The following is an 11,390-nucleotide window of genomic DNA, read 5'->3' as shown; positions in this document are numbered from 1 at the left end:
GACCGGTCGTGCTCACCCGATGGTTTGAGCAAACGGAAGCCGTCTTTAGCATAAGCGGTTGTCGGGACCAAGACAAGGTCAAATACTCCACTCACACTTTCTCCGGAATTGCTCTAACATGGTGGAACACCTATGTTCAATCGGTGGGTACCGATGAAGCTCATGCCCTCTCTTGGGCCGATCTAAAGGAAAAGATGATTGTTGAATATTTTCCGCGCGAAGAAACCCGAAAGCTTGAGGAAGAACTAAGAGCTTTGAAAGCGGTCGGAAACGATCTTAAAGCTTATAATCAACGCTTCGCCGAACTATCCTTGATGTGTCCTAATCTTGTTAACCCCGAATCTCAAAGGATTGAGCTCTACATGCTCGGTCTTCCAAAAAGCATCAAACAAGGGGTGATGTCATCCAAACCCACTACTCATCAAGCCGCTATGAACATGGCTCGCCAACTAATTGAAACGGTTGACGAAATCGTAGTTCCGGCACCTAAGGCCGAGGATAAATCGGGCGGCAACAAAAGAAAGTGGGAACCCTCCCAATCAAGCAACAACAACCTTGCTAAGAAGCCTTACACCTCCGACGGCAAGAGGGGTTATACCGGACACCTACCGTATTGTAACGAGTGCTACAAACATCATTTAGGCGAATGTGGCAAACCATTTTGCTTGAAGTGTCAAAGAAGTGGCCATGTAGCCCACGATTGTAGGAATACCGCTTCCGTCGCTCAAAAGGAGCACAATGCACCCAAGACGGGTGTTTGTTTTGAATGTGGCCAACCGGGTCATTTTAGGAGTGCGTGCCCAAATAAGAAAATCAACCCCAACGCACGCCGTTAAACTTTCAACATCAACGCCTAGGATGCCCGAGACGACGATGGACTAGTCACGGGTATGTTTCTTCTCGAAATTCTCACGTTTCATGTTTATTCGATTCGGTTACCGTTAGACATTTTATAAACAAGTCTTTGACTCGTGCTCTTTACATTCCACTTTTTCCCCTAGATACTACTTAGACGATTTAAGTGACCAACGGAAAATATTGTGTGCCTATAAATTTTATTGGAGGATATACGTTAAGACTTTTGACTTGACACCTATAGAACTAGGGAGCTCGAAACCTATTCGTAAAAAAAAAAAAAAAAAAAAAAAAAAAAAAAAAAAAAAAAAAATTGTTTCCCCATCATCTTGTATAGATTATTGTGAACTGAGTAATTTTCGGTTGAAAAACCGATACCCTCTCCCTCGCACCCATGACCTCATGATTTCTTGCATGAGTCCCGTGTGTATTCCAAAACGACCTCCGTTCCGGTTATCATCAATTGGGGGTTAAGTGAGACGATGTCTCCTAAGCCATTTCCGAACTCGCAACGTTAGTTGTAAATCTCTCTTAGTACCGTTTGATTTATTTAGGACTCCGTCCGTATTCATGAACCTCCTAAATCACGTATGCAACTTATCTAGACAAATCTGTTATCGTATTTATAGATGACGTCTTAACTTATTTAAGTAAAGAAGGAAAACGAACAACATCACCATCTTACGCTCGAACCTTTGAGAAAAGAGCAACTTTATACCAAATTCTCCGAGTGAGAATTTCTGTTGAACGAAGTCCAATTTTCTAGACCATAATGTTAATGGTCAAAGCATTACAATCAATCTCGAAATCAAGCCACATGTAATCAGGAAACTCTCCCCACTCAGACTTGTATTCGTAAAATCTTAGATCTCGTCTGTTATTACCGAAGATTCATTTCTGACTTTTCTCGTGTTACACGACTTTTAAACTCGTTAACTCACTAAGGAAAAACTATAAACCTCTACGTGCCCGAATCTTGAGCGTGATTCTTCACACCAACATTTCTAGTTAAATTCGTTATTTTGCACGAAGAAGTCGAATACTAAATTGTGGATCCGATCAATTTTCTCGTCATCACGTACCATACTACATACCTCTGATATTTCACCATTACCGTCTGATATTACTGGAATTTAAGATAACACACAATCCAACGATACTTCACTCTTCTTTGACTTAACGCCCTTGTGTTTCTGATAATCGGTCAACTATTATTCAACCCCGAACTATACAACTACATGTACTACCTCGTTTCTCTTTCAGACTTCAACTTTTGACAACTAGAGGCACGTTATGGCAACCTCGAGATGTAAGCTCATCCTATTCAAAGTTCTCATTTCGCTCCTATCTTTATCGCTCGCACTTCCGTATAAGGAAACTCTTGTAACATATCTCAATGGATAGAAAAACTCTTCATAGTACATTAGTATTCGCCACGAGGGTGAATAGTCCTAACGAACATTTTTGAGCCCTAACTAACTTGTTCAAACATATCTTAAGAAATTCTTTTTTTCTAATATGGTGTACCATTGCCAATGCCAATTACCTCGGATCAAAATACTCGTATCGCTTCTAGTTTTGCAAGAAACCTTGGGAAACCGCTTAGACATGAGTACCGCGTACCACCCACAAACAGACGAACCGAACAAACGAACGATTTACGTCTTCAAAAGACATGTTTCAAACTTGCATGGTCGCTTTTAGTAGATCCCTCTTACAACAGTAGTTACCACTCGTGTGTTCACACGCACTTTCCGAAACCCTATATGACCGCTAATGTCATACCCCTATTCGTTGGACCAAAGCATGTGACAAACAAAACACCGAATCTTAACTCATCCAAGAAAACAACGATTGAGATAATCCAAGTCCGAGAAGGGCTCGAGACAACCCATTGTCGCCAGAAGAGTTATACCAAACTTAGAGGAGAACCTCACAAATCCCAGTGTGTAACCGCGTAATATTGAGAACCCGCACCTTGGAAGGGTGTAATCCGTTTCGGGAATCAGGGAAAGTTAAACCCGCGACATGTTAACCCTTTTGAAACCTTGGGGCGTATTGGAACCGCTCCCTACCGTTTAGAACTTCCGACTCAATTAAGTTTCCGTTTACCCTACATTTCGTGTAACAAACTTAGAAACGTGTCCTACGGAACAGGAACGTGCAATCCTGCTGGATACATCAACTATCGATGACAAACTCCTCTTCATAGGAAAACCAGTTGAAACTGGGGATCGTAAAAACCGAACCTTAATGCAACGTAAAACCCTGACTATCCAAATTCATGAGAACCCTCAAGAACGTACTTTCACTTATTCATAGCATTGACAACGTAAAGTCTCGAGTAAGAGATATCGACTACTACTTCCAACTAAATTTCGGGACGAAATTTCTTTTGAGTTGTGGATAATGTAACATCCCGCGTTTTTCCGTTAAATGATTTTAACGCCCATCTTTTTCTTTTTAAATAATACCCTTCGTATCTAGATTCGTATCCTTTGTTATATAACGTTTTAAATATTCTCGTTATCGGATTTCAATATCTCTCGTACTCCCGTGTAACTTAAAATATTCGATCGGTTAAATCCCGCACCCGCTTTGAAACTCGAGGGACCGGAGTTGCCAAATGGGCAAACTAGTTGACTAGGTCAACTAGTCAACCCATTTCTCATTCCATCATCTCCCTCACCTCTTTTCTCTCCATCTCAAGAACACACACACAAACCCATTCCATTCATTCATCATCTAAATTCAATCTTGGAAGCTCACAACAAATCCGATTACATTTTCGTGATCCTCTCTTCATTCTCTACGATTTGATACTAACTTCATCGATTTTGGGTAACATTTCTAAAACTCTAGATTTCTCAAATTCGTGTTTTTGACTTGATATGTTGTTAGTTAGTGTCTATGGCTCGTGTATAACATGAATATATGATTTGTATGCTCGATCTTGATGTTTAGGTGTAACTAGCTTGATAATGAAAAGTGTATGCTTAATCTTTGATTTTGGATGATGAAATGTGTTTAGATGTTAATGTTTGTGTGTTCAAAGTGTTAGTTACTTCAATAGCTTCGTTTGGTGTGTTGATTGACATGAAAACCTTACATTAACATGATTAGTGATTTTGAGGTTTGGTTAGGGTTTGACAACTCTTAAAACGAACTTTTGATGCGTTGAAAGCTTGTTAATGTTATTGATAAGTGTTTAGTTGTATTACACATTTCATTACCTTCAAAACGGCATATCATATGTATGAATTGGATTCCCGAAACTTGAATTTCAATTGATGAACTTGAAACCTTGTTTTGGAACATTTAACGAACTTTCGACGAGATTTTTGTTGTCTAAAATGATAAATTTGATTTAGGAAATGTATCTAGTTGTGTTCCTTGTCGAAAGAGCTTTCCGGTGATATAAAATACATGTCTTAATTGTTTGCGGATCATAAACTAGGATTGATTGAAGTTTGGCTCGTGTCTTGTGTTTTCTGCAAACAGAGCCTGGAAACCCCCTTGGACGCCGTCTAGCACCTCAGGACGCCGTCCCACCTTTTGAAACGGGACGCCGTCTAGCTCATCAGGACGCCGTCCCAGTCTTCAAAACAGGACGCCGTCCAGATATATGGGACGCCGTCCCAATAGCCTAAAACTGGCTGTTTGTTTTGGTCATTTGACATGGAAATGTTTGCTATGCTACGGACCTCCGATTAACATGAAACTTGGCCAACATGCTCATATATGATTATATAACTTAGAAAAATTGTCGGAAATCCAACCCGACCCCGTTGACTTTTCTGTTGACTTTGACCCGACCAAGATGACTTTTAATCAAACTTAACCAAATAATTGTGCAATCGTTCTAACATGTTTTTATACTTGTACCTTGCATGAAACATGACAATTTGATTCACATGCTAATAGGATCGAGTCTTAACGAGCCATAGGACTAATTGAACATCTTTGACCGTTTTGTGTTTACCGTTATTGATATAACCTATATGTTTAGGTCAAGACTAGCTTTGTCTTTGCACGCGTTTACTTGTTGAAGTACTCTATTAACTCTCGCGCTCAAGGTGAGATCATAGTCCCACTTTTTCAATCACTTTTATTCTTTACATCGTGGGCTGAGAAACACATACATTTCATACTTATTTACTTTTCATGCTTTTACATTGTGAACAAATACGAATACAAAGATGCATACGAGTTTGAACAAAAGTCCTCAATCCAATTATCATTAGTTCCACTTGCAGGGTGTAAGTGTAAGCGTGTAATTATGTTGTGTGGCCATACGGGTTTAACAAACCCTCATTCAGACGGTTCGCTACCGTTAGTGAATGAAATATAATTTCAACAATGTATAGTGTAAGTTCTAACACTAAATTCAAAATTCGGAGGGAAGATTCGGTTAAGTCTTGATAATTGGGTGCTCGTGATACAAATACTATTTTGGAATGTGAACGATTCTGGTTGAACAATTCTTAAAGAACCTTGTGGTTCAATACAATTTACTTGCTAAACCTATGATTTCACCAACGTTTCCGTTGACAGATTTCTATGTTTTTCTCAGGTCTTGCACGATATGTGATACATGCTTCCGCTCATTATTTGATACTTGCATTGGATGTCGAGTATACATGCTTTTCATGGAGTGTCTTTTGACTTTACTTTAAACCGTGTCGCCTAGATTTCATTCGTATTATAACGTTGTAACTTAACTATTGGTTGAACAATTCTTGTAAACCTTGGGAACAATCTTTATTTTGAAATGAAGGCGACATATTTTGGTCAAACGTTATCTTAAAGACTTATAATCAGGTAATGGGACCCACGTAGCCGACGCCGTCACTTGACGATTTGTCGGGGTCGCTACACACATTAAGTTATATATATATATATATATATATATATATATATTGTTCGTGAATCTTCGAGAACAGTCAAAGAATAATTGATTACATGAATATAGTTCCAAAACTTTCGTGACTTAACATTACAGACTTTGCTTATCGTGTCGAAAACATTAAATCATTTAAAGATAAAGTTTAAATTTGGTCAAAAATTTCCGGGTTGTCACAGTACCTACCCGTTAAAGAAATTTCGTCCCGAAATTTGGTTGGGATGGTCATGGATGACAATAAGTATATTTTCATGACTGATACGAGTTGAAAATTAGAGTTTTATCATCATTGAGTAATATGGATAAAACAATTTGTTTATGTGTAGTGTACGAGTGAAGTTATCACAAAAGAGTGATATGAGAAAATGTAAGTTTCGTCATATCTTTTGACGTAGATGGGTTGATTTCCGGAGTTCAAGAGATTTGGAGAAAATCTTCGTAATAAGATTTGATTCTTCGGTAATTAAGGAAATTATGATTCTTTTTGATTTAATGCGATGATCTGTCTCGATTTTCCTGTCTGATATTATACTATAAATCTACCCCCTTCGTTTCCTTATTTTTCACAGCTCATACCATTTATTCTTTCTCCCTCAATTCTTATTTTAAAGCATTCGTCAATATGCTCCATCCAGTTCTGATTCTTGATATACTTCTAACCTTCATATCTGTCATTCTTCTTTTCCATCTGCAGCCAGAAGAATCTATTCATTTCTACTATACTCTTGGTTTTATAGTGTTTTTAGTCCTCCCTTGTCTTTATATTGCTATATTCATCGCTATATACGGTTTATAATTTCTGGGTGGTTGTTGGGTTTTATATATTCCCTTATATTTCGATGTCTCTACTTCTGTCTTTCCATAATCATTGACATTCACAGTTAATACTCTCTCCAATTTACTGTGATTTATATATACTCCCATTGATATTTTGAAGCTTCGTGCTTTTGTTTTATCTTCCCGACTTTAAATCAAGCGAATAATGGTCCAGGATTCGTAGGTATGAATTTCGGAATGAACATAATTAATGTTCTAAGAAAGAAACGGTAATAGCACAATCTGACTTGTCAAATTACCAGAATACCTGGAAAAAGACCGAATCATTAAGAAAATATTTTCTTGATAGTTTAGAGGTTAAATAGAATGAAAGAGTTATGTAACATGGTTTATAATGACGTTATGATCTGTGAACCTTTATCACGTTCCATTAGAAACTCAGCATGACTTACTGTAATATAATCACGTTGATCAAGTGTCATTATATTATACTAACTCATGCTTCAGTTCCCAACACTGCTTCAAAATATTCATAATTTAAACTCGAAGGTTTACAGAATATAGAAACTAAACAGTTTCCTTTATGATGTAATACAGATAACGTGAGGAGATAAATGATTTCAGATAAGGATAGTTATGAAAATATCTTCAGAAATATCGAGGATATTTATAATGAAATATACGATGATATCTTAAAATTTCTAATATCGAAGGATGATGAAGAAGATTTATCCGTAAATGTTTAGAGTCAGGAGCAAGGTATTCGTTAATATCTTCAGCAGATACTGAATCATTTGGATTCTTTGAAGGCAGGTTTAGTCTTTGTGATTTGTCCACAGCCTCCTTCATGATTTGCTCAGTCCGTTTTCTAGTTCCAAACCTTCTCTTTTTTCTAGCTTTGTCAACACACAATTCTTTATCATCAAACTTTTGGCTGTTAAAGTCCTTTACAGTTTTTGCTGCTTCATCAACTTTTTCAACATTCAGGGTATTGTTTCGTAGACTAGTTGCTTTTTAGAATTTCAGAATGAAAGCTCATAATTCTAAGAGATAAATGTTATATGTATACATATGATGTTCTAGTACAGTTTTAAATTCAAAGTATGGCATTTGAAAGATGTAAGAATCTAAGAGTGATGTTTTCTGTTAAATTTGGGCTTGGATTCTGATTTTTATTTTTTTTTCAAAATCAGAATATGTAATCAAATTTGGATGCGAATGGTTGTTTTGATATCTATGAAAGAATGTATATTGTTGTGAAAGTAGTGAATATAGTTGATGATTGCTGAATCAGATTCGAAGAATGTAACATATTATTTGTGAATTTATATATCTTTTGGGTATTACCTACCCGTTAAAAGTTTCACAAATAATATTTTGTACAAGAGAATTTTATCACAATTTTTATGAAAATATTAGTATGTATATTTTCTTCAAATGTAATACAGATTTAATGAGTTAATATCATATTAAGCTCATTTAATTTTCAGCTGGAACTAGAAATAAATAATCTCTAAAACTTTAGAAATTTCGTAATCTTCGTGGATTATCTCTTCAACGTAAATGAAGTTATGAATCAATACTTCGTTATTCATTTTTATTGATATTTCCTCGGTGAATGATGTTAGTGCTCGTGGAATTCTTATGAACTTCATAAGATATAAATGATGTTTTCTAGAAAGTTTCGAGTACATCGAAGATAAAAGTGTAAAATCAAACATGTAGTTGATTAATACACTAAGTTCATTATGAAATGGAATTCATTGAGTTGAAACAGATATTGTAGTTAACGATGGTTAAGTCGTTAACGAAGGATGTACATCATAGCATATTAGTAATATGAATTAACCGAGTAGTACCTACTAGTTAAGATTCACACGTAATAGCTTAGTACGAAAAGATTTATTTTGATCTCAGAATTCATATATATATATATAAAATATACATATAATTTCTTTAGAGGGAATGAGTTAATACTTCATAACTCGTTGATACGATATACGCGTTGTTGATTAGTGATGATGTTTGCGGTGATTATGGATCTGGTGGAGCTTGTGGTTGTTGTAGATGCTGCTGATGCTGACGATGCTGATGGTACTGACGATGCTGCTGCTAACAGATCTAGCTTGTAAATCGCGCACCATTCCGATCAGGGTTTTATTTCATCATTTCTATTCGCTCATTCATCTGGTTTACAATTAGAACTAGAATAAGTAATCTCTAAAACTTTTTGACACTACATATTCTCTGTATAATATTTCTTCGATGAAGTTATGAATCAATACTTCATCGTTTATTGTTGTTGGTATTCCTTGGTATCTATGGTGCGTATGACGTTAATGTTCGAGGTACAGATTGTGATGTTGAGGTGTGGGATGCGGATGTTGTTGTTGGTGATGGTGATGATGATGGTACTGTTGGTGTTGCTGATGGTGGTACTGTTGTTGCCGGTGCTGCTGCTGGTGCTTGTAACCTTTGCACCATGTTCTCCAAAGCCACTACCTGAGCGCGAAGCTTGTTGACTTCTTCTATTACACCGGGATGATTGTCGGTTCGGACGAGCGGGTGAATGAGATTCAGAATTTGAGATAGTATATTATCTTGATGAGATACTCTGGAAATGAGAGAGAAAATGGTGTCTCGAACAGGTTCGCCGGTAAGTGCTTCAGGTTCTTCGCCAAGAGAGAAATGTGGTGGATGGAAGGGATCACCTTCTTCTTGTCTCCAATGACTAAGCAGGCTACGAACCCATCCCCAATTCATCCAGAATAGGTGATGGCTGATTGGTTGATCCATTCCGGTTACACTGTCTTAGGAATTCAGGTGAATATCCATATCGGAATAGCTGTCGGAGTTTAAGGAATTTGAACTAGATACGGGATCCATCTTGTATAATTAGGGAGATAATTTTTGATATGAATTAGATTATAGAATTTAGTTTGGTCTTCTTCAATACATAATTTACATATGTATATATAATACCAAATTCCATAAATCACGGAAAATGTTTTGGAAGATGTCAGGAAAAGTTTATAGTAACAGATACGCTAAGATATGAATTTTTGTCTATACACTATTTTTGCATTAAATGCAGGAAAATATGTCTAGACTTAAGAATGATAAGCATGTAATTTTCGACAAGAAATGATAAGCAAAACTTTTAACATGCAGACACGGTCGAAATCCAGACTTACTAATGCATCTTAACAACTATCAGTTAGACACACTCATGCAAGACCTGGTTCGCTAGGACCAACGCTCTGATATCAACTGTGACGATCGCTCCAAATCCATATGGATGAATAAGTCATTCATCGATTTCATTGCGAGGTATTTGACCTCTATATGATATGTTTTATAAACATTGGATTCTTTTGAAAAGGTATACCATAAATGAATATTTAAACCCAAGGTTTTCGACATCTGATGATTTCTACATATAGACAATCACCGTAAATAATAGTTTACAATAATACTTCTGTTGACAATGTAGTCAAAATAGATACATGATGATGGTTTTGTGAATGCAACGTTTTCTTGAATAAAGCATGTATGACTCCATGCACAAAGCTTGTCTAACATATAAGCAAACAGCGAAAGACTTCTAGGAACCTGAGAATAAACATGCTAACAAGTGTCAACACAAAGGTTGGTAAGTTCATAGTTTTAGTGTTTCGCATAATCTGTACATAAAGGTGGATCACAAGATTTCGGTTTTTTCATCCAGAAACGTTTATCAAAATATTCTACAAGATTGAGCACCCTGGTAGCTAAACTTTAACGTTATAATAAGTACCCCTGTTTTAACATACATGCAACCAACATGTACAATACACGCAAACCAGCGTGTACTAAACTCAAATAGCATACGTCTGTTTTATAGTTCAGGCTTGGGTTTCTATACCTGGAACAGACGGGGATGTCAAGCCCTATGGATCCATATACAACTACTCGCGCCCACCAGTTCTTATAACTGGCAGTTACTAGTTACCAAAGCTAAGGGATTTTCGGTTCAAACTCGGTGTAGAATTTAGTATGTACTTGTATCCATTGCGTTTAAAATAAAGTGCATGTATTCTCAGCCCAAAAATATAGATTGCAAAAGCAATTAAAAAGAGAGCATATGAAACTCACCTTAGCAGCATATAAAGTCGTTCACCAAAATGTGACCGAAACTCGGATTACCAAATAACCGTAGATCTCAACCTAGAGAACATATGTTGGTCAATAAATTTCTATCAAGCTAGGTCAGGTCATAGTGTATCACAATCCTAATGCTCGAGATCGACATACAAAAGTTATCCAAAGTCATTTCAAAAAGTCAATTTTGACAATAGTTCAACAAAACGAGACGTGCCTTATATAAGGATTCATTTACTCGGTTGGTAATATTCAAAAATCCAAATTATCATTCTTACAAACAAGTTGTTTAAATATTAATTGCAGATTCAAAAGCAATTCCAATTAACGTCAATCATAATTCAGTTGACCATATCTTTTAATTCGTTCATCGAAATTACGCGATTTCTAAATGAAAAGTTATTGAATTTTCGCCAGCTTTCCAAAAACATGTATATCATATACCTTTTACCAGTAATATATGTATTTAATTCGTGATTCATTATAAACTGTTTAACGATGAAATTTAGCATACAAGCATGCATAAATATATATACTCGAGCACTAGACATGGATACACAATTAATATATAAAAGATAAGATATGAATGCTCACGTATCAATATTGTGATTCAATATTGCAGGGAAGTACGTAGACGCAAAAGAGATGATAAACACTAGGTTTGACTTGCCAATAATACCCACGTACATTATCCATAACCTCCATAGCTATAACC

Source organism: Rutidosis leptorrhynchoides, chromosome 3 (genome assembly GCF_046630445.1).
Source record: "Rutidosis leptorrhynchoides isolate AG116_Rl617_1_P2 chromosome 3, CSIRO_AGI_Rlap_v1, whole genome shotgun sequence".
Lineage (NCBI taxonomy): Eukaryota > Viridiplantae > Streptophyta > Magnoliopsida > Asterales > Asteraceae > Rutidosis > Rutidosis leptorrhynchoides.
The sequence above is the reverse complement of the archived record's forward strand: the minus strand, read 5'-3'. Positions refer to the sequence as shown.